This window comes from Pipistrellus kuhlii, unplaced genomic scaffold (genome assembly GCF_014108245.1).
Source record: "Pipistrellus kuhlii isolate mPipKuh1 unplaced genomic scaffold, mPipKuh1.p scaffold_m20_p_11, whole genome shotgun sequence".
Lineage (NCBI taxonomy): Eukaryota > Metazoa > Chordata > Mammalia > Chiroptera > Vespertilionidae > Pipistrellus > Pipistrellus kuhlii.
This window is the reverse complement of record NW_023425416.1, coordinates 47,518,701-47,543,884: the sequence shown is the minus strand read 5'-3', so window position 1 is coordinate 47,543,884 and position 25,184 is coordinate 47,518,701.

The window sequence follows — 25,184 nt, the reverse complement described above, 5'->3', positions numbered from 1 at the left end:
GGTGAGGTTACCAGTGAGCCCAGCAGCTGCTTTTCTGGCACTGCCTTCTCGGAAGTGGTGTCCTTCCAGCATCATGAGGATGGGGCCCAAGCTTTGTGGTTGTTCTGGACCCAGATCAGGGTTTTCCCCTCTGGGGCCCTTTTGCTTACTTGGAAAAAATAAACTGGGATGAATTCATGAAAACTAGAGCCCCACAGATTGCAGGGAATGGCTGACTTCATTCTTTACACATAAGGGTGAAGCAAATATCATGACATTGGGGCTCCCAATGCAGGCATTTTCCATCAAATGAAGCGGGTGGCTGTTTCTAGATACATATTTTAAAATTGGTTGTGCTTAAATTAGCAGCGCCTTACTTTTAATATTTCTCTCGCAAAGCAGCTAGCAGTTTCAATCAGGAGCCTGATTAATATGTAAAAAATGATTTGTTTTGATTTCAGTTTAGTGGGGTTATTTATTTATTTTTTGCCAGGCAACTCCTTTATCAAAATTTTCTGCTTTCAAGGGATGGGAAGAAATGTAGCTCCTTAAAGTCAGTTTCCTTGAAATTGGAGATGAGAGGCTTTTGTGGAAAATGGATGGATGGACACAGAAATTTAACATGGTCTGAAATTTAACAGTATTATATTTTTCCAATGGCAAAGCCTGTCTTTGTAATTTTCAGTCTACCTTCAGGTATTCCCAGCTCCCTGACTGCCAGGTGAAGTCTTGTCCATTGGAAATCACATCAATATATTCGTTTCATCAAAATGTGTATTGTTTTGCTGCTCATTATGTGACTTCAGGCAAGCTACTTAATGTCTTTAAATTTGTTTTGTTATTCTTTTAAAAATATATTTTATTAATTTTTTTTACAGAGAGAAAGGGAGAGGGATAGAGAGAGTCAGAAACATCAAAAAGAGAGGAACATCCATTAGTTGCCTCCTACACACTCCCTACTGAGTATGTGCCCGCAACCAAGGTATATGCCCTTGATCAGAATTAAATCTGGGACCCTTGAGTCCGCAGGCCAACACTCTATACACTGAGCCAAACTAGTTAGGAGTCATTTTGTTATTCTTAAAATGAAAATAACACCTACCTTTTGGGATTTCATGCAGTGTAATCCCTTATCCAAAATTCTTGATGTATTTCTAAATACAGGAATTTTTAAGGAAAGTAAATTAGCATAAATATATTATTTAGCAACTCCAGTGAATCTTGGGGAAGTATTCCTTAATCAAACACATTAGTATATCTGCAGCCAAATCCGTGAATATTCACACCAAGTAGCACTAAGGCTGTGAGTTACAAATATATCTTTTGGTTTTCAGAGCTGTTTGGATTTGGGGGTTGGGGACCAGAGACTATGGTCCTGTGATGGGACTATCTCTGTGTCCATTTATCCATTTCCCAAATGATTCCAGAAAGGACTGAAGACAGTGCAGTGAGGTGTGTAGAAAGCCTGATCCCCAAATGTTTGTTCTCCCTGCTTGTGATGTGGGTGGGCTCTTGCGAACTTTCCTTTTCTCTTTGACACGTCTTCATCCTGATTTGCTTCTCCCTGGGGTATGATTTCAGGCAGAGTTCTACCCTTTTGACTTGAATAGAAGAAGACATGCTTTAAAAAAAAGGGATGGGGGAGAGAAACAATAATGCAGATATTTAATTGGTAGGCTCACTAAGCAAGAAATCAAGATGTCTAAAAATTGGTAGGAAGGTCTAAGAACTTCTTCAGGGGGTGAGTTTCAGGAAGTTGAGAACTCCATATGCAACAGGAGTTTGTCAATAAACACAAAGGATTGGAAGCCTGAGGCAAGCCTCTCAAACTACCATGGACCTCCTTTGCTCCTCACAACCTCAGGAGTCCTGGCATACCTGTGCTGTGACAGTGTTTAGTTTTTACTATGTCAAAATATATAATTTGTAATACTTATGATAATCTAACAAAATAAATCTACAAAATTTATTTTCATCATATATACTCTTAAAATTTCCTTGTGCAAATTTAAGTTAGGGTAAAGTTTGCCAAAAGGAAATTTAATCAGTGGCCTTGACCAGTTTTAGGGAGTGTGTTCTTCTTTCACGACATTTATCTTCATCTCAGTAGAAAACAATAATAGTTTGTATTTATTAAGCAGTTGCAGAATGCTAGGAACTGTTATTACTACCTATATTTATAGCCCACAATTCCTAATTCAAGTCTCTGACTTGTGTGGGACTTACACCTTGTTGACAAAATCCAAGCTTAGTATTCTCTCTGTGTCACCACCTCCATAGGCCAAGACACCTGACCCCATATGAGACCGTGCCATCTGTCCTCCATCCCAGGAATCGCCTGTGGGTCCTTTGCCTCATTCATATTATCCCATGCTCACTTTGCAGTCTGCACTGTGAAGGCTGAAAGTGTGGAGCTATATTATTAGTTAATCTTGCCACTTGGGTTCTTGTCAGGCTTTGCCATTGTAAGGCCTTTGCAGGAGGCTGGGGAACCAGAGGGGTAGAAGCCATGGGTGCTGCTCCTGGTTCTGGAGTTGCAAACAACTGAGGTGACTTTGCAGATTTTAGCAGCATTCATGTTTCTAGGTACAGCACCCATGCAAACTAATGTGTGGCGTTGTGGCAATCTCCTCATCCCTCCCCTCCCCACGTAAACAAGTCCTTTGAAAGAACCATCTACTTCACCTGGCTAAGGAGACCCAAGGGAATCTGCTACACATTTAATGGTTACCTAATCAGGGAGGGAAAAGACAGATATATTTTGTTCCAGTATTACATATCCTTGGCCTGTTTCTGATTATTTCAGCACCACAGTGCGGACAGCTCCAACCAACAGATGGTCTCTTACAAGAAACTTTGTGTAATTTCAGGTGCCTCTAGAGGCAGAAGCTAATGCAGCATTAGGTGAGCAAGAGGTTTTTAAGGGGAAACTCGTTTGAAGGATAAAGATGAGGAAGCTTCAAACCACAGTGCAGTTCTGCAAAATATGCCGTTAGTATTTTAATAGGAATTGAGTTGAATCTGTAGATTGCTTTGGGTAGTATGGACATTTTAATGATGTTAATGTTTCCAATCCATGCGCATGGTATATTCTTCTATTTGTTTGCATTTTCCTCCATTTCCTTTTTTTAAATGTCCTGTAGTTTTCCAAATATAAGTATTTTACCTTCATGGTTAAGTTTATTCCAAGGTATCTAATTTTTGTTGTTGAAATGGTAAATGGGATTGTATTTTTAGTGTAACTTTTTAAAAAATATATATTTTATTGATATTGTACAGAGAGGAAGGGAGAGAGATAGAGAGTTAGAAACATCGATGAGAGAGTCATCGATCAGCTGTCTCTTGCACACCCCCAATGGAGATATGCCCGCAACCAATGTACATGCCCTTGATTGGAATTGAACCCGGGACCTTTCTGTCCCCAAGCCGATGCTCTATCCATTGAGTCAAACCGGTTTCGGCTAGTTTAACTTTTTGAGAGTTAGTTCATTATTGGTGCCTCATCTTTTTAAATCACAAGGTGGCTCTCATCCACTTCCCCAGGTCCCTAGTCACATATCATAGTATGTATTTAGCCTAGGGGTGTCGAACTCAATCAGAGAAGGGGCCAAAATCTAAAATCCAGCCTAAATCGCGGGCCGAATGGTTTACTGAACAGTCATAAACTGTCATTGTGATGGAAACGCAGCGGAGTGCAGTGATGACAGCGCTGTGCGGGCCACATTGCAAGGCCTGGCGGGACGGATTTGGCCCGCGGGCCTTGTGTTTGACACATGTGATTGCCTGTTGGCCTTGCTCATGCTGACAGTGTTTTTGACCTTGTGAAACCCATGCTGCTGCTCTTTGGTGATCACCAAACTTCTCAGGATCTGCTGCCTGTCCTAACAGCCTATTGCATAAGGCTCATCAACTTGGAGATCACTGCTCTGTTTTCTGTGTATGGCAAACAGTGAGATCTCCCTAAACTTTTCTTTCTATATTTGTATTTTATACAAGTATTACACTCTAGCCCTATTTTGAAATTATATTACAGTGTTTTCATATCAGTTGTCTTCCGTTGGACATCACTCTTCCCCTTCCTTCATCTTAGAATCTTCCTAAATTTTTATCTTGAGATTTGCTACAATAGAAATACAGTGATGAGAGTGGATTTTTCTCCCCTTCACTCCTTTCATTCCTTCCCTCCCCTTAGTCTCACTACTGATAGATGTGGTCTTTGATAAGACAGAACAAAGGCAGAAAATTCTATTAGGCCAAGAATCTGTAGTCCCTGTGGAAGTGCACATTCCTTATCCTTACCACCTTGCCATCAGACTTCCATGTAGCTGAATGTTGTTGCCTGAGGGCTTATTTTGGCAACAGAATACATTTAAAAAAAAATAATCACAAGTAGGCCTAAAGCTCCAAGGAATTAACAGCTCCTGGAAATAAACATGGATTAACAAATACTCCAGTTCTTTGAGGTGTTCTCCCTTAGCTCCCAGAGTATCCCTGTGGGTGGCATTGAGCTCCAGTGGCCACCAGAAGTAACTAGCTGGATAAGGAACTCTTCCCTGTTCCACTTTCCCATTCATCTAACAGAACTCTTCCCTGTTCCACTTTCCCATTCATCTAACAGTGTTTTATAGGGTCACTTCCCAGGTAAAATTTCTTGCACTCAAATTCTTATCCAGGATATGCTTCTATCAGAACTCAAAATAAGGTATAACTCATCCAAGCTCTACTCCGAATTAGTTTAGTAGTCAAAGGGAAAGGTTTTTTTTGAATGCTACACAGAACCAGAACTTCCTCCAGCAAAGCCATGCTACCTCTCCAGGTAGGGCAGGACCCTGGCAGGAAGGAAAGAGATAGGGCTTGGAACAGCAATGATAGGGGAAAGGAGCTGGTGGAAACATGTGGTCCTCCTGGACACCCATCTGACTTGACACTAATGGAGATGTGATGGAGAGGTAGAATGATGTGCTCAAACCTAATGATAGACATGACTCCTTCCTGAAAATGGGCTGGAACCAAGTAGGCTCAAAGAGGTTATCCTCCATGTTTGTGTGTAGGTCTATGGATCCCTCAATATCTTTGACAGATTTGGATGAGAACATATTAGATATTTTTCTTTAACTGGAATTTCAGGGCTTCCTGTCTCTAGGCCCTTTCCTTCCTGTTGGTTAAATCTGCAACATAGTCTAAGACAAGTGGCCAGAACAGGAGGCTAGTCTTTCTTGTGATCCAGTGTGAAGGAGCAAGATTTTGCATAGATTGCTGTTGGGAGCTGGTAGAGTAGCCTCTCAATGATGGTGCTGGGCTGGCTCAGGCTGAAAGGTGATGACTGCATCACTTTATGTCTGTCCAGTAAATCTTAAGGAAAATTTTATTTTATCATTAGCTATTTTGATGTTGGTATCCTTAATTTTTGATCCAAATCTTGATCCAAATGGGGGTGATTATGTATGAAACAAGAAGCCTGGGGAGTGTGTCGATGGAATAGTTCTGAGCAGAAATAACTACAAATATTGGACCGAGGTAAAGATGGGTCCCTTTCAGATGTCAGGAAATTCCCAAAGAATTCTATTTGCATAACACCTACCTGCCCGGTCCATGCCATACACCTGCAGGTGGCAGCCTGTGTGTTTCTTCTCTTATTATTTGATGTAATACATGTTCTCTTTGGGGTGTGTGGATTATACCTAGTTTAGAGTCCTGGAATAGCTATAAATAATAATGAATTATAAAAAATCATATTCATGCAATAGAATGGAATAGAAATGAACAACCTGGTTCATTTGTGGGCTTTTAATCCTCAAGGTACAGGATTCTTTGTGAAGCATCAGATTTCAAGCTGTCCTAGCCATTGACAGGCAAAGCAGCAGCTTTCTCTGATCTGCTCCAGTATCTCTGGGAGATTAGGGCGGCAGTGGACACAGGGGTGTTCTAGGCACACTTGTATAGAAACGTCCATTTAAAGGAACCAAGTGAGAATCCAGAGATGACCTTTATTGGAATGACTGGCATCCCAGCTTGAAAGAGAATCTCAAAGCCCTAAAATCAGCCTTCTGGACTGGAACTGAGGAGCTGCCTGTAAAACTTCCCCATGACTCTCATCTATACTAATGTGTGAGTTTCTGCTCAAAATAGTAGAGGGGGGCTGTGGGTGGAGGAGGCAAGTCTCTCTTTAATTTTCTAATTCAAATATTCTTTCACATGTCTTCTGATTTCCTTTTTTCTTTTCGAAAAGTGCACAAAGCAGACTGTAGGATTAGAGGACACAGAAACCAACAGGTTAAACAAAATCAGGGGGTTCAAATTGGAGGTCGGGAAATGTGACTCACATTGAATGTGTTGGTGGGCATGTGGCCCAGTTCTATTTTTCTAAGATAGGGACACATTAATACATTATGGAGCAGAATTCAAAACATATATGAAACAGGATATTTAAAAGGAACAGGATATTTAAAAGAAATATTAAGCCTGCTGGAAATGTGAGTGGGAAGGGATGACCTGCTTCCAGTTATTCCCCCAGATAACCAAGGTGCATGCTCCCTCTGGTTCTCAATTTCAGGTCCCTACTGAGGTAGGAAACATCAGTCACACCTTAGTTCAAATATGTTTAGTTTGGGAAGCTGAGATAAGTGGGATTTATCGTGTATGGAGGCTCTCTGGTGTGGGGATGGCTCACTCTTCGGGCAGCAGGAAGGCACCATGAACCTGAAAGGTGAGGGGAAGAGGGCACTGACCGTATGATTTTGTCTGTGGCTTTACCTGCTCCCCACCATCTTTCTTGTGGGCTACAGGGGAATTTGATCTAGAAAGTAGTCCCTCTCAGTGGTCCTTTGAAGATCAGGAACTTAGTGGATGATCATCCATGGCCAAATTAAATACCATATTAGAAGCTTCCCAGCTCAGGGAATACAGAGCCCCAAAATGTAGAATAATCCCACAGTCAAGCCCCACTCCACCCTCAACTATGTATTCTCTATGACAGGAGATACTGTATGTCATTAAAGTGCTCACTATGCCAAGAGCTTGACGTACATCCTCTTGCAATCTTCCCCACACCATATGAGGTGGTGTCTTGAGTTGGATTCTCTCCAAAGCAGACCCTGAGACAAAGACCCAGGTGGCTGACTTGGGAGGTGATCCCAAGAAGCATGGTGATGTTGAAGGAAAGTGATACAGAGATTTGAGGAAAACAAAAACAGGTGTATGGCTTTGCAGGTTATATTGTATGCACCTAGGGGTCCAGCAGATGGGGGGCCCTTTGAAAGAACTTGTGGAGTACTCCTCAGAATCATCTCACCATGGGGCAAGGATGCTGGAGCATCTCTCCACCAATTTCCAACCTCAGTGGCTGAGGATGGTTTTTGGAGTGTTAGCTCTTGGGCACTTGTGACCTTCCCGACACATGCTGTTGAGCTTGCTGGCTGTGGCCAGAGGAAGCTATGGACTTTGTAAAACTGTCCCTAGGCAACCTCCTGAGGATGCCAAGTGGCTATGAGTGAGACTCTGACAGCACCTGGTACACATCACTTCCATTTAGATGGGAAAACATCTAATCAAAGAAACTCAGATCTGTTGGTCTAAGCAGGACAGCTATCTTGGCTGACTCAAAATATAGTAGCATGATCCTGGCCAGGTGACTCAGTTGGAGCGTTGTCCAGTACACCAAAAGGTTTCGGGTTTGATTCCCAGTCAGGGCACATACCTGGGTTATGGTTTTGGTCTCCAATCAGGACCTTTACTGGAGGCAGCCAACCAATGTCTGTCTATCTGTCTGTCTATCTGTCTCTCCTCCTCCCCTTCTCTCCCTCCTTTCCATTTTCTCTAAAATAAATCACAAAACATTCTCAGGTGAGGATAAAATATTTAAAAATATATATATATAGTAGCACATTCTCAACTATACCTTCATTCCTCTCTTCTCCAGGTCTCAAAACGTTGATAGTCAGGAGTGGTCATTATAGTTGTGAAACCAGGCCATGGGGTGGGATGAAGAGACAATAACAAGAGCAGGCAAAGATCTGAGACTAACAGACAAGCAGCCAGCCCTTAATACCCTCCAGCTCTATCATCACCCACAAAGCCAGAGCTGGCCCTCCCTGTTTCCATAGACATCTCCCTCTGTTCTTTTGTCACTATCCTCCTGGGCAAGGCAGTTCCAGCTGATCACTTTCATAGTATGATGTCTAAGAGCACACATTCAGGGGCTAGACAGGTCTGGGTACAGGTCACAGTTCCATGGCCTGCCTGCTGTTTGTGCAGGTCACCTACCCTCAGTGATGGGGAAACTGCAGTCTCATTTGTAGACCAACCATGACACGGGCCCCTGTGGGATATTGTGAGGATCAAATGACTCAGGTGCCCACATATATTGTGTTGAATAATGTGAGCTGCTGTTATAATTATTGTTGTTAAATTACCTGGGGAGAGGAAAGGGGTGGTGTGATTTGTCCAGTTGGAGTCCTCAAGGGTGGTCTATAGTCCCCAATAATGTTAACCATTACTAGTTAATTACTAATTATGCTGAACTAGCACAGCACCACATGACCTCTGTCCAAGTCCCCCATAGGTCTTGTGGGGACACTCAGGTGATCTGAGGACCTTAGATGTCAACATTACCAGCCCTGGGCTTTATGCTGATGGGGAAGTAAGAAAACTGGTAAAGCTATGCACAGACTGAGATCGGTCCCAGGGCTGGGGAGGGCTTGCAAGGTGGAGGCCGCTATAGAATGTGCTCTCCCTCTGCTTCTTAAAAGCCAGCTCCCTTGGTTATTTTTGCTGCTCCTGGGGGTGAGGGGATTGGGGGAGGGTGCTCTCCAGGTGAGTTGGTCTGGCCAAGCACTCCCTGTGCCCAGTTCCTCTGCTGAAGGGCTGAGGCCTGTGCCAGGACCCCATGACCTCCCTGCATCCTCAGCATGCTCTGGAAAGCTGAGCAGGACTGGGAGCAGGTCCTCCTGCCGGCTCACCAGCCTGTGCCTGGGACCAAGCTCTTAGCACCCATCTTACTCACTGCAGGGGAATCTTCTGGCTTCCAGGAACAGCTAAGCTCACAAGGCCACATGGGGCAGAAATCACAGCCCTCTCCACAGGCCTTTAAACATCTTTATTGACTGCAAAGTGAAATCCCTGTGAGACTCAGCAGGAGCTCAGGCACAGGGTGGGTGTGCCTTGTTTCCCAGGCACTGCCCTTGCTGCCTGATCCCAGGGTTGCACTGCACACTCACGGGCTTCTCTTTCTCCCTTCCCAAGGGTATTTTCTTTGTGACTTAGAATAAGTATTGGGTCATGTGGATGTTACTATGGCAACTGGTATTTTAAATAAAAATAGGCCTACACCCCCGGTAGCCTGTCAGTGTGAAATGTGTCTATAGGCAGTGAAAGGCTGTTGGCATCTGCATCCCTTCGATTCCCAGCAGCAGCCTCCTGGCACCCCCCAGGCACCCAGGGCAGAACCTGAAGCTCTGTGCACAGGGCGGGGCTCCTCCATCCTTTAAGGAAGCGGGCAGGGAGCTGGCACAGGTTTTCCCAGCTAGCCAGCGGGTTCTGCCTGGCGCCTCCTTCCTGCTGTAGAGGGTGATGCTGTTCTCAAAGTCTTTCTGGAGAGAAACTTTACCTGACTCAAGATGGGTTTTGTCTTAGAGTCTACTTACTGAGTCATGGACTTATGTGCAAGTAATTTATTTTGGAGTGATCCAAGAAACACCAGTAGAGTAGGGAAGTGAGGCGGGAAGGGAAGGCAGCCAGTTAAGGTGTTTTCACTGCTGTAGATGGGCAGGAGGGGGGCGATGGGGAGCTCTGGGAGACCATGCTATCTCTCCAAGGGGCAAGGAAGCTGGTGGATTTAGCTAGCAAATTATCCTGTCTTTAGGTGAGGGCTCCTCCCAGGGGCATTCACTCCCTACACTCCCAGCTTGTGCATCATCAGAAAACAAACAACCCCACAAAAGGCCATAGGCAGAGTCACAGGTGTTGGCAGGCAGCAGTCTTCAGCATTTGAAGGTGAATGCCTACCTAGAGGATATGGGCAGGGTACCACATCACCTGCTGAGGGCCTCCTGGTTGAGCAGTCAGCCTTCTGCATGTTAATGTATTTCCCCAACTATCAGAAGTGCTTTAGAGTTGGAATAAGGAGCTTAATTTGAGAAGTTAAAGGAATGAGAAATAGCCTTTAAAGATGTTGAAAGGTTGCCAACATTTCAAAGCCTGGTGATGAAATTGGTACTATTAGGGTCCATTGTTCTCCATCACAGTGGAGAGTGCAGGCAAGGTTAAATGAGGGAGGGGAGGAGAGAAAGGAGGCAGTTTACTACCTGCCAAACAAGTGATTCTGAGTATGTCCTTCTTGACTCAGTATCTGATACTTTGGGAGATGAGTAATATTAAGATTAGGCACAATGATATTGATCCCAAGCAACTCAAATTGCGCACTTGGGGAAGGAATGGGTGGCTCCTTAGGAAGGAGCAGACAGGCAGAAATGCATTGGAGATACATTGTTTTGAGCGCTTGGCAGAGACTGGGGCAAAGTGGGCATTGGGCATTTTTCCATCTGGCGGATCCATGCACTTCTAATGGGTCTTGCTTTGGATGCAGACTGATGGTTCTGTCTAACAATGGAAGAAGAGTTGCTTCCCAAAGTGCCCCACCACCTGCTGGACCCATCTGACACATTCTTCCTGGAATTTGAACCCTGAGTGGGATGTTACAGGACTACAATTTAGAGTTACTGATATTAACAGTGGTGTCCTGAACAAAACAAAACAAAAACAAAAGAGCTCATTAATTCCAGGAAGTTGGGAGCTTTTGGGTCCCTGTCCTTTAGGAGCCCGGTTCTTCAGCTTTTCCTGAAATGCTCTGAGTATGCCTAGCATGCCAATAAGTTCTAGCTCATTTTCCTCTAAATAAACTAGTCCATTTCTGTTGCTTGCAATGGAAATGCCCTGACTGATCCTGATTCCTTTGGGGGGATCCCATTGGGACTAAAAGCCTAGAGATTCTCAAATGCAGCCCAATAGAAACCTCTCTCTGGGGCTGCCATTTCCTGCAGTAGGTCTATTCAGAAATAGGAGAAAGGAAAAGGGTGTCTTAGCATCATGGTTTCAGGGGACCCAAGTGAGAGGGAGGTGGGAGAGAAAGAGGTCTATTTTGGGGAAAGTGGAAGGTGGGATGCCTGTGAACAGTAAAAAGGGGAGGCAGGACTGGGCAGGAGCACCTGGTTGGCCACATGGGTGTGAGGAGGTATCACCTGGTCCAGTGGGGAGCTCCTGAGCTGGGGGCTCCTTGCAAAGCATGTGGCCTCTGCTCTATAAAGCTGAGGCCCAGCTGAGAAAGCTGCGCTGGAGACTGTCAGCTGGCTGCACTCCTTGCCCCTAAACATCAAGTTCTTTCTCAAGGAGAGCTGAGCAGCAGAGCTCCACCAGTTTTCCCACAGACAGGGCGGCTGCCTTCTACAGAGTACACACTGTGGGCATCTTGCTTAAGCCTCTCACCACTCCTGTGAGGTCAATGTTATTTCCATTCCCACAGTTGATGGAGACCTACCAAGGTCTTTATCCACTGAGATTGCCCTGCTAGTGAGTGGCAGAACTGGGATTTGAACACGGATCTGTCTGGTTGGACTGCTCCTGCTTCGATGTTCTGTGACAGTGGCCATTACCCCTATGATAAGGCCTTGGGCTCTGCAGCTTTAGTGGCTGTTCCCTGTCCTCAGAACACATTCTCTGTCTGGGGAGTGTATATGCAACAGCCCCTGAATTTGTTGGTCTTGGGTTCAGAGCACAGCTCTCTCCCCACCTTTCCCTGCCTCATGCCTTCAAAGGCAGATGCTGGGACAAGCAGTTTATTTGAGAGGAGATCCCAGGAAGCAGAAGTTGGGGTAGAGGAGTCAATGCGAGGGGGAGTATGAGCCAATAAAGGGGCATCAGGGAGCTGGTCATCATGGGCAAGGGAGGCTCAGACCTGCAGAGGACTATCTGAGGAACTGCTCAGGTTAGAACAGTTTTGACTTCCATTCTTCCATGGTGGAAGGCAGCCCCACGTGTCCTGTCTTCCCTGCACTTCTGGGTAGATGTGGATACATGCTGAGCATCAGGAAGAGCATCAGGTGCAGAGCTGAGAGGTGATGCAGTCAGTATGCAGGGAACTGTCTATCAGGGCTGCGGGCAGCCAGAGGTGGCCCGAATGATGGGTGTCCACAGCATCTGCCACTCAAGTATTCAAGGCTTGTGGAAATGAACTGCCTCCAGTTGAGAGTACCGGATGCTTGTGGCTCAGGATGCAGAAGCGGCAGTGGCCCTCATAGCTGCAAGGGCATCACATTGGCCAACTCATGCCGCCATACTAAAATGCACAGAAATTTATGTTCTTTTAGTTCTGGAGGCTGAAAGTCCGAGATCAAGGTGATAGCAGGTTTCATTTCTTCTGAGGTCTTCTTAGCTGGCTGATAGATGGCTGCTTTCTCGCAGTATCCTCACCTGGTCTTCCCTTTGTGTACTTTATCAGCTTAGGCCTCCCCATCCCACTGTATGACCTCATTTAACACAGTTGCCTCCTTCAAGGTACTACCTCTGAATATATTCACATTCCAAGGCAATGAAGATTAAGACTTCAACATAATGAATTTTAGAGGGGGACACAATTCAGTTCATAACAGGCATGAATGCTTGGTTAGAGAACTTGGATCTGAGCTATATTTCTTCATTTCACTAGAGACAGAACATTGAGAAGTGTAGGGTCCCACAGGTTGAGTGGCAGTAAAGTGCTGAGTCAGAAGCAAATCTGTCTGCCTAGGATGACTCCCACACTTGGAACTGCCCACACCCATGCCCCAAGGTCTCTTGGGTTTGGCCCTTGCTTCTTGGGAACCCCTGATACCGTTCCTCCCTTTTGAGGCCCCCACACTTTCCTGCTACCTGTGGTTTCTCTCTGCCCTATTGGTGCTCCAGGAGGTGGCATGACACAGTGTTGAGGGGCCCAGCCAGGGCTTCTGTCTCCTCATCTGGGAAATAAGGGGCTGGGTTGGCACCATTCCTATCCCTTAGCCTATCTTTTATTCAGCATTGGTGAAAAATTCTTTTTGGGAATGGGCGCTGGTACCCGCTGGAAGGATTGAACATGGGCATGGTCCATCTGGGAAGACAGTTTGGTAGGATATTTACAAAGCTCTAAAGAATGTGCATATCCAAGATTATCTCCTTATGATACATTCCGAGGAGGAAACAGATGGGCCAAAGGCTTAGCTAGGAGGAATCAATAGTGTTGAGTTCTCACATACTATTTTAATAAACATCAAAACATCCAACACAAATAAACAACCAACAAATCATGGAATCTTATTCAGTGAAACACGCACACACATCAAATGTGATTCTGTAAAGAACATTTAATGATTTCGAATGATTTTCTTTTTACCATATCAAGTGAAAGGCTAATTACACAGCAACCTATAGTGTGGTTTAACTCATGCTAATAAAATAATACAAAGATCTGGAAAGATAATAAACCAGGAATTAACAGGGGTAACACCTGTGAAGGGATTAGAGATTTTTAAATCCTTATTTTCTAAAGGAACAATGTAGATTTATTGTTTTTGTAGTAAGAAAACCCACACACACAAAAACAACAGTTACATTAAACAACTTACATAGTTTTGGCATATGCTCTGGCTAATTCTACAGCTATAACTGCCCCACTCCTCTCTCACTACTTCAACTTTCCACTCTCTATGGTTGAATCCTCACCTTTCTAGCTTTGCTGACTATGAGGGTGGAGCTCTAGCCAGTGAGATGCAAGTAGAAGTCTGTTGGCTGGAGGTGGAACTTTCTGGAAAAGTGATGTCTCCTGATAATAGAAGGGAATCCTACGGCCTCCCTTCCTTCTTCCTGTAATGTGGAGATGATGGCTTGAACATCAGCAGCCCTCATGTGACCCTGAGGTCATAAGGGTGGTGAGTGGAAAGGTAAAGCCTGTTTGTGTGTGTGTACCATGTGTGTGTTTGTTTTTAATTGGCACTTTTGAATCATTGCATCAATCCTGGAATCCCCACTGCTAGGCCTCTTGTTATGGGCGATATTCAGACATAACTCTGGTGACAATAGTTATCAAGGCTTTTGGCTGTGAGTAACAGAATGTAGGTCTCTCTTCTAGATTCCAGATCATTCCTGCCACTCCACAATGACCTCATGGGTAGAAACAGGGTCACCTTCACCAAGATGCTCTCTTCCCAAGCTAGGGGTACTATTAGGTGTTAGTCTCGAATTTGTTCGGTGGCCCTGGGAGGAGAGGGGCACTGAGTCTTTTGCAGGATAGGGGATGTGTTAAGGATCACTATGTGCCAGAAAACAACTATGTGTCAGGCATTGTGCCAGGTGCTGGGGAGGCCAAAGAGCAAACACCCTAACCCTGTGCTTCTGAGGTTTACTGCTTCAGGGAGAAGCAGGGTTCTACAGTCACAGTTAATTCTTCGCTTAATTATGTGTGCAGTGTTTTGAAATACAGGGCAGCATACAAGTGATAGGGAGCCTGACCTGGTCTGGAGTGCAGGGAATGCAGTCTAAAAGCTCTTTTCTGTGCCTTAAGTGCAGCAAGACACGTCGAAAATTCCCAGGCTTGTCTGTCACAATGCTTCCGGTCACAATGCTCTATGAAAGCATTCTCCCCTTTGGCAAAAACTCTGGCCTGGGGGCTTTATTGTCCATATCAGCTGGGACTGGAACTTTTAGCTTCCCAGAGCTTAAATGACACATGAACACAGCTGAGAGGAAGCCACCCCTGGGGTTGCAGGCAAGGGTGGCAAAGCTGGGGGCTGTCAGGAGAGGGGCTGTTTACTGCCCAGCCTTGGCAAAGAGGAATCCCTCAGGTGATCATTCAGCAAAACCATAATGAACACCAACACTATCCTGGGTACTAGGGTTACATCAGTGATCAGAGCAGACAGTGATCCCTGCGCTTGGAGGCCATGGTCTGATGGGAGGAGCCTGGATCACAGGTACATTATGTAGCAGTCTGCGGGTGGTGCATGCTGTGAGGTCAAGGCCAAGCAGGATAGTGGGATGGGAGGGAGTCGAGCTGACACCTGGGGAGGAGAAGCATATGCAGGGACAGAGTGTGGAGGAATCTGGGCAGGCACTGTGACAAACAGCAGGGTGTAAAGGGGGCAGGGTCGGGTCCCCCGTGGCCATGGACATAGAGGTCAGAGCCCTATAGTCCGACTTGTGTTTCAAAGGGACTGCAGGTCAACCCTTGCCTGTTCTGTTTAATCTGAGTCAAAAATTGGAGGGAGAGCATATCAGGGGTAGGGAGGCCTGGTAACCTGAATGTCGAGCTGCTTCAATGGGTATGGTCTCAGACCTTGTGCCTGCCAAGGAATTGTTTATTTCCTTTCAATTTGCTCTGATGAATCTTTAAATGTGTATGGTTTTTGTAAGCACGAAAAGTATATAAATCATTAAAGAGTGGTTATTGCTGGGATAGGATAATAAGGGTCTTTGACATCTTATGCATCTGTACTCCTGATTTTGAACGGTTTGGTCCTTGAACAGTGTTTTTTTTTTGTTTTTTTTTTTTTTTGCTGTTATTTGTTTTGTGCCTCTATACATCATAGGTATTCCTCCAGACAATGTACAAGTAGTAGTAGTACAGGCAAAGGCAGAGGAGAATGAACTGAGTTTCACAGTCATAAAGTCAATTACATACAGACCTGCAAACCCACCCACACACCCTGACATTCACACATCCTCTTCCATTTAAGTCAGGCCCCAAGGGAACAAACTTAGAGGTTTTCTCCATGATGGAATGGCTCCCCCCTCCCTTTCCCACTTCCAGTGTTTTCTTTCCCAGTGTTTCAAGCTAAAGGCAGGTGTCACCTGTTGGTGGGTGAGGGGAGAGCTGTCCGGGAAATAGGGAGTTGGAAGATGTCTTTGGAGCCTGACAGCCTACTCACTGGCTGAGACCTCGAGTAAGTTCCGTGACCTGTCTGAGCTTGTCCCTCACCTGCAAATGGGAGTGACTACACTGCTTCCCTTCCCAGGGCTGCTCTGTACCTACAGGAAATGACACAGGCCAAGTGCCTGGCACTTGGTAAATGCCAGCATAGTAGTGGGGTCACTATCCCTGGAGCACACAGACCTATGGCTCTGGAAATAGAAGGCCAGGCTGTGTGGCCTACGGCAGGTTACTTGACCTCTCTGAGCCTCGGCTTTAACTGTAGAGGAAATTGCAATGGGGCAAGGCCAGGGGCAAGCATTTCCATAGCAGGCCACAGTAGCTGTCATAGCCATGACAGCAGCTTCCCTATCCCCAGTGACTCTCACCTTTCCATTCACCTGAGACCATGATGGACAGCTGGCAGGCCTCCAGCTGTGGGCTCCTGTGCCCAGACCTGCTCTTGTCCCCCTTTGCCATTTCCCCATCATTTTTAGTAGTTCTCAAACTTGAGGCACTTCAGACGACTTGTTAGCACACTGGTGACTGGGTTTCACCCCAGAGTTTCTGATTCAGGGTTGAGGGTGACCTGGAGGACTTGTATCTCCAACATATTCCCCAGTGATGCTGATGGTCCACACACCACACTTTGAGAAACACTGCTCTATTTGATATTAAATATTTACTCAGGAAACATCCTTTGCAAACCCAGCTTTCCCCAGAGATGCTGACCTAGGTCAGCTGATAATGACCAGTTTGAGAAGATGAGATGGAGGAGGTGACAGTGCGTCTGACAAGCTCCCTGCAGCACCCTGGCTTCCGGTTGTCTGCACTGGGGCTTCTTGAGAGAACCCTGTAATTTGGAGTGAGGCTGGCTGCAAATGTAGGACCCCAAGGTAGTCTATACTATAAGATTCTGCATGTAGAGTTCAGAATCTTCCCTAAATCTAGGTTTTTGAAGAGGGTGGGGGTGAATACTTTTTTCTCTGGTCAGGTAGCATCGAGCCTACCTAAGTGGGGGATCTAGAATGTTCTGGAGGAGGGCAGGCGCTCCCAGTGAGGCAGGATACATTTTGGAAAAGCAGCCACACTGTGGGCAGAGATGCGTGGGCCAGGCGTGGGGTAAGATCAATGGGGCGGTGGGTAAGAGTTGGAAAGGGAGCCCAGGCTGTGCTCACTCAGGCTGGTTCTCAGCAGTGTATGGTCACGGGGATGAGAGGGACACACGTTTGCCTTTGCAGCCTCCAACCTCTGTGCAAACCTCCAGTGAATTCAGCTTAACAACAACATTAAGTAGAACTTTCTTAAAACAATTCTCTATCTCATTCTCTCTCTGGAGTTGACCCCATTTAAAAAATTTTATTAGGTTTTTAATCAGGTTTCATGATTAAATGCTTTAAACAAGGTTAGAATCTAGCCTGTTACAAAGCACAAGCAGGGAGAATACAATAGCCCCCTCCTTATTCATGGGGGATACATTTCAAGACCACTCCCGGAGAATATTTGAAACTGCTGATAGCACTGAACCCTGAATATACCGTTTTTTCTTATATATAAGTACTGATGATAAAATTTAATTTATAAATTAGGTACAGTAAGAGATTAACAGTAATAAGAGAATAATTATATACTATGTTACACATAAATATGGTCTCTCTCTCTCAAAATATCTCACTGTATTGTACTCATTCTTTCTGTGATGATGATACAATGCCTGTGTGATGAGATGAAAGGAGATGGGTGACACAGTGGTAAGTAAAACAGGGTTACTTCAACACCAGCACTGCGACATTTGATCTGATGACTAAGTGGCCAGTGGGTGGGCAGAGTCTACATTATGGATACTTGGGCAAAGGGGCAGAGTGGGATAGCATGTGATTTGATCATGCCATTCAGACAGGTGCGTAATTTAAGACATATGCATTATTTCTGGAATTTTCTACATGATATTTTTGGATTGTTGGTAACAAGAAGTAAAATTGTGGATAAGGGGGAGAATGCTGAACGGCCTGGTTCACCAGGTTTAGGAATGGAGAGGGCTGTGCGGGGTTCCTGGGAGCAGGCCCTGGGGACTTCCACATTCAGCTTTGCTCTGGCTCTTCAGCTGCAGGGAGCAGTGGCTCAGGGTGGGGACCAAGAGGTGGCTGGGGAGTGTGGGGCGACTCCTGTGGCAGGCAGGATGAGGCCACCTCTTTAAGCAGTTTTAAGGCAGAAGGTGGAGAGATTCACATGACGTTGGCATGCATTTAGAAAAGAACATCCTGGCCATTACATGTAGAAGAGATGGGGCTGAAATGGGAGCAGGAGAGGATGTGGGGAGACCCAAAGGGGAGGGCAATTCTAAAGAACGCCCCCTCCGCCAGTTCCTTAGCCCCTCCCCATGCAGCAGGTGTGTGATGGCCCAGATCCTGCCTTTCCAACATGCTGATGCTGCCACCGCAGGCCACACTGAGGGGCCCTTGCCCCGGCTCTGCTGGTGGCAGGGGAGCTGGTGAGTAGACGGGCTGTCAGTGCGGCTTGTACATTTTGAGAAGGCAGGGAGACCTTTCTGAAAAACTGGACTCTCTGTAGCCTGAAGAGACTTGTCTGCAAGCATAACTAGTTACAGATTTCAGAGATGCCTTGGCGATGTGGGGCTGCCGTGAGGGTGGAGCTCCACAGCAGCAGCACACTCACTTGGAACACCAAAGTGACAGAGCCTGGGGTGCTCCGGTGAACCCGGGCTCTGGCCTGGGACCTTGATGTTGTACAGGGTCTGCCCTGCACTTGTTTTGTCCACCCCTGTTTTCCTATCAGACAGCAGCACAGCACTGAGGTGACACAGAAACTGGGCTATCAGAGTGGCCCTGGGTCTCTCTGTCCCATAGAAAGCCAGCCAGACAGACATCCTTCTTTTTTTTAGTGTTCCAAAAGGGCCACTAATCAATCCAGCCACCCTGTCTTCCAACTCCATCCTCCGCTCTGACTATGGTGGTAAGATTTAAGGCACACATAAAACCTTTCGGACTCTGGAGAGCCCCAGGTCTGCCAGGTCCCTGGCTGGGAGGGCCCAGGGAGAGGAAGCCCACCTGTCAGCATGGGAGTGTCGGACAGATGGACGTCCTAGGCAGGGTCCTCTTGGCTCTCATCCAGCGGGACACCTGCCTGGTGGGGAGCCGTGGAGCTCCCGCTCAGAGAAAGGCCTTTGCTCTCCAGGGCACCAGGAAATGGATGTGTGCCCCGTCTAGGGGGCTGCAAAAGGCTGTCCATCCTCTCTCTAGGACTGATTGCCCTCACCTGGCCACCATACTGTAACTAGGGCCTCCCTCCCCTCCAGCTTGCTCTGTCAGAGGTGCCACCACTCCTCCAAGCAGAGGCCGTGGTCACTGCTGTGGATTCCCAGCACCTCGGAGGAACGTTCACCCTCCTGAGAGCCCCTAACCCCCTTCTGCCGGTGGCACCAGTTTCCCTGTAGGAAGTTAATGCTCCCAGGTTTTTCCCTTAAAAGGGAGGCTGTGCTGGGGGACCCACAGCCTCAGGGCCCCGTGTGGAGCTCGTACTGCAGGACAAACCTCGTGCTGGAGTTCTGCGGGGTTTGGCAGTGTCCAGCGATGCGCCGCTGTGGGGGGCTTGGTTGGCGCTGGAGCCTGGAGTGCTGCCTGTGGTGGGGTGTGACCCTGGTGTTGTGAAGTAGCCGTTCTCTGATTGGCAACGGCCTGATTCACAACACCAGCTGCCCCACCGCACCGTGCTTGGGAGGCCTTGGGGTGGCCGGTGGTCGTGGAGTCCCTTCCTCGGAGCTGCTTCTGGATGAGGGAAGAGAGAGCGGCAGTAGGTTACAACCAGAATGCAAGCAGATCCCACACTTCATCTCTCTATTTGCATCCCATTGGCTCCGCTTTTTGGTTGTCCCTCGTCAGCCTTCCTCTCCCTGGGTTCACAGGTGGGTATCAGTGGCTGTAAGGAGCCCTGGACCCACTTATCTACACGTTGACACTTCCTTGGGGAGGGTCTGTTACCCTCAACAAACCTTCAGCGGGGAACACAAGCCTCACCAGTGTTCTGAGTAGTCACCCTGCCCAGACCCCTGCCCTCTCAAGGTGCATGCTCTCCAGGGTCCCAGACATGAAAGGTCTGTGAAGTAGCCCCCACATCTACTAAGGACAACCAGAGACTGAGGCTGGAGAGTACCTAGCTCCCTAGCTCAGTCCTCCAAAGGCTGGAAACATGGTCCCACCACAAAATAAGGCCGATCGCTGAGGATCTGGGCAGTTACACAAACCAACAGAAACCGAGATCAGCTGAAAAGAATCCGGGCAGTCAGCGTGAAAACCATCCCCTTCCCTGCCTGCCTTCAGCATGTGCAGCCGGGCTGGTCCTCTCGGGGCCTCAGCTGGGAGGGGCTGAGGAACTCAGCAGTAAAATGACTCTCCTTTTGGTATCTGCCTGGATTTTATCAGCACTATGAAATAGCATAACAAAAACTGACATGCAAATAGCATTTGAATCCCCATTTCCAGGTTTCGATAAATGCTTTTAAATGAGCAGCTCTTTGGCCCCGGACAGCTCCTGCCTGCTCTGTTGTTCTTAGTTACCCAATCAAGAAAAATGACATTTCCCACTTTCTGCTGCCTACCTTGGAACGCGCTTTATTTTAAGGACGCAAAGTTGGCAAGTTCCTAGAACTGGATGCGGCACGGAAGTTCTGCCAAAGTTCTTGCTGGAGTCGGGGGAGCAGAAACTTTGAGTAATTCATCAGTCACGCATAACACCTGGCCATATGGCTTTGGAGTTCAGAAATGTCTGGTTTTTCATGTCTACAATCTCTGCGGGGACATTAGGTCACAGTCTGCACTGGGGCCTCGGCAGTCCATCGTTGCCACCTGTGGGCCAGCTGTGCAGTCACTGGGACGTTCAGGCCCAGCTGCTGCTCTAGGCTCTTCATACCTGTGGAGTCATGCTCTATCACTGTGCCCACTTGGTTAGTGATGGGAAGCTCAGTGGGAGGAGCCAGAGTGGAGAGGGCACCGGCTCCAGTTCAGCTGCCAACTTCCATGGGTAGACACAACTGTGTCTGGGTGCCTCTCCTATTCAGATTCTCCATCGCTGAAGGGGGGCCCGAAGCTCTGCAGGCTGGGAGCCTGTTCTCTGGAATGCAGTGTGGACTAGAGGGTGGCTGGGTGGCCCCGCGGTTGAGCAGGGAGAACTAAGTGTCATTCAGCCACTCTGAGTGGCCCTGCAAGTACATACCCAGTTCCCTCCCACCGCAGGGACTTTTTAGCTGCTGTTGCCTCCCTCAGACCATAGCTATCTTTTTAAGACCGCAGCTGTTCCCAAATTCTGCACCAATTTTAACCAAAGCTTTTCATCTCTTTATTTTCCAGTTTGCCCTTCTTATGTTAGACCTTCTTCACTACTCGTTTGATAGGGTCAAGACAGCTAATTCTGTGTGTGTGTGTGTGTGTGTGTGTGTGTGTGTGTGTAAATGTCACATAATGATCACTTGGTGTAGGCAATCCCAAGGACATGGCATTTATCTAAGCTTTGTAACAGGTCTCAAATAAACAAACCATTTTTCTGCCTGTTACTTCTGGAAAAAATGATGGCAACAGAAACACAGGTTGGCTTTCTTACTGACGGCCTCCAGGTTGACCGTGGGTCAGTGCAGATTCCGGTTGGTACTTGACATCAGCCCCATTCTGGCAGACTGGGATTGGGGGACAGGGAGGGGAGGGTTCAGGTGTCAACCCAACATCAAGGCTGTTCCTGCTTCAGTCGGTTTGGAAGTGAAGCCAGGAAACGCCCCTCCCCCCACCTCCCCAGGGACTCTGATTGGGAATGGCTGCTCTAAATCTAGGCTTTGTTAAAAACCCATGTTCCTAAGGAGCCTCACACAGTGGGAGTCTGATATGGCTTCAACATCTTCAAAAGAAAATTAAATCTTACCCACAGGGCAGACACTGTTCTGTGCACAGGTTAACCTCAGCCTGGAGCTTCCTTGGAACAGGAATGGGAGCAGGAGTGTGGTCAGGTTGCATAGGGGTGGCTGTGGGTTAACATCCTGGAGTTGGTGGGCAAATACCCCTCTTTTGCCACACAAGCTTGCAGAGGTCTCCACCTGCTCACAGCAGTGACCTGATGGATAACACCATCTCCATGGTACTTTCCTGGACCCAGGTCCCAACACCCAGCTGTGCATCAGTGTCAGTGCTAAGTATATTTAAGTGCACCCATGCTTTGGATGGGTAGGTTTTAAGTTGTTCCCTCAGTCACTCTCAGCAGCAGCTGGGGAGACCTGGGTAAGGGGAGGGAGACACTCACTCTTAGATGTTGACCCTGCTTTTGCACCTGCAGGCCTCTGAGCACCTCATGCAATTTTGTACCCTGGACTGTCTTGTTTGCTCACCCTGATCCCATCCTGACTTTCCGGGAATTGGGATGTAAAAATCAGGCAAAACAGCCATTGATTGCAAGAAGTTTTTTGTTTTTGTTTTTGTTTTTTTAAATTAAATTCTTGATTGTTTAAAGGGAGGTATTTTCTAAAGTGTGTTGTACCTAGGTTTCCTCATTGTTTTTTTCACAGGCAATATCCCTCCAAATGGAAGACCTTTTGGCACCAGAACTGAGCTAGTAGGCTCGTTCTGCATGGTCAGTAAGTCACACACGCTGTCTCAGGCATTTAAGACAGCATGTTTACTCTAGGACCGTGGCAAAAACAAACCCAAAGGCAACCTGTGAAGCCTGCTTGCTGGTACCTTCTAGGTAGGCTTTCAAATAAAAACTCCTGGTTCAGACAGGATGCCCGGCTTGGCAGCCCCAGCCCAGAGTTTATTAGCACAGTTAATATCGCATGCAAATAGATTTCCCCGCTCTGGTCATGCCAGTCCATTAATTCAGCCCCTTGTCTGCTACATCTTTATCCTTGGCAGGTTAATCCTGCCAAATGCCTTTGCTGTAGCACATGTCACGCTGTGCCTATGTCCAACGATGTCGTTTTGCTAATCCTGTTGGATCAGCTTTGTGGCCCTGTCTGGTCAATCCAGTGGTGGAAAAGTGCACATATGGTTTTTGCCAAGACCTTCCTCCTACTCTGGTACCCATGCCTTGCCTTAAAAAAAAAAAAAAAAAAAAAAGGTTTCAATTAAATGCTTTGAAAGTCAGCCACAGTGTTTGGACAGCTGCCAATGCCAGCGTCTTTTAGAACAGAATGTCAAGGCTCTCAGCAGGCCTCCAAATTCTCTCCAACAGCCTCAGCCAGCTGCCAGCTGAATATGCTTAAACAGGAAAAACCCCCCCAAACTTGTCTTGTTCTTAGGCTCTCCACACATCAAGGGCTTAAAGATGATGGAATGTATGGCATATGGATCATCCCTTATCTTTGATGCCAACCTCTTTCCAGTTTAGTAAAATCATTAACACAAGTTATTGGAAGAGGAAGTTATCCCTTCCTGCAGTCACCTTGGCCAGGTATACAGCTAACAGAGGGTGGAAAAGTGTCCCCAGGACCCACGGTGTATTGCTCCTCTAGTCTGATGACTGGCAGGGTTAAAAGCATGAGCTTTGTAACCAGATTCCAATCTCAGCCGGATCATTTTTTTCCTCTGTGACCTCAGGCAAGTTGCTTTACCTCTCTGGCCTTGCTGTCCTCGTCTGTAAAATGGGCATAACCATAGCACCTGCCACATGGGACTGCTGTGAGGATTCAAGGAGTTAACACATTATCACTCAGAATGGTGCTGGTACACATAGAGCAGGCAATCGGTAAATGTAAGCTGATATTAGCACAGATGGTGAAATTGGTTAAAACTCTGTCATTTGCAGCAAAGTCATAGTAAAATGGCACATGGGCAGGTCTTTTTCAGTAAACGTCACTTTCTTGCCTGCTAATTAGAGAAATGTGGTCCTGAAGTTAGCCATGTAATTAACCCCATAGGAGTCAGCCCTGGCAGCCTTCCATGGGTGTGAGCAGCATTCCAGGGTGGGCCTTATTGCCTAGGACTGATTCTTGGGCCTTTACTACCCAACTCCGGGAAGGTCCTCCACCTCTAAGACTCTTACAATCCCATCAGAAACGAGACTTGGTTCTGCACTGCTGAGTCAATGTGAGGAGCTTGGCACACTGCTGACAGCACAGTAATTGCTCAGTAAATAAGGGCCATTATGGCTCTGGAGTCTCCTGCAAGAAGATACCGGGCTTCCCTCTTCAATCCTCCACCCATCTGCCTCCTAATCTCACCACAGCTTGAATGGAGAGGGTGAGAGTTATGTGGGTTCATGTAGGGAAAGCCGTCGGCACAGGGCCTGGCTTCCAACACAGGTTCGGGAGATGGAGCCGTGCTCACTGCTGTTAAGCATAGTTCATTCACCTGGCTCGTTTCTTACCCTAAAGGCCCTCAGTACCGTACACTTTTGCATTAGTCTGAGCACCTGCCTCTAGTTTGAGCCCAGTGAAAACCTGTGAGTGGTCTTTAAATGAGGGTGGGCATGTGTTGGTGTGAATTTGCCCATGTTTGAATTTGAGCTAAGAGTACATTCTGACCTGAGCACCGATGAAAACCAAGGGCAGAGGATTCAGTGTATTTGGTATTGGATAAATCAGGACAGGATTTTTGCCTTTGATGTGGGGGAAGTATTTTGTTACTGGGAAGAGCTGTATGCTTCCCCTGGCAACCCACCCACCCAACACCACCTACTTCTCCTGGATTCTGCTAAATTTGTTCTTTTTAAAAAATTTTCAATTACCGTTGACATACAATATTATATTAGTTTCAGGTGTACAACATAGTGATTGGGCATTTATATAGCTTATGATCACCCCAATAAGTCTAGTACCCACAGGACACCGTACTTAGTTATTGCAATATTATTATTATTTTTAAAAATATATATTTTATTGATTTATTACAGAGAGGAAGAGAGAGGGATAGAGAGTTAGAAACATTGATGAGAGAGAGTCATCAATCAGCTGCCTCCTGCATACCTCCACTGGGGATATACCGACAACCAAGGTACATGCTCTTGACCGGAATCGAACCCGGGACCTTTCAGTCCGCAGACCGACTATCCACTGAGCCAAACCAGTTTCGGCAGTTATTGCAATATTATTGACTGTATTCCTTATGCTGTAGTTTATATCCCCATGACTATTTTTATAACTGGCAATTTGTACTTTTTAAAAAAATATATTTTATTGATTTTGTACAGAGAGGAAGGGAGAGAGATAGAGAGTTAGAAACTCAATGAGAGAGAGTCATCGATTAGCTGCCTCTTGCACACCCCCTACTGGGGATATGCCCACAACCAAGGTACATGCCCT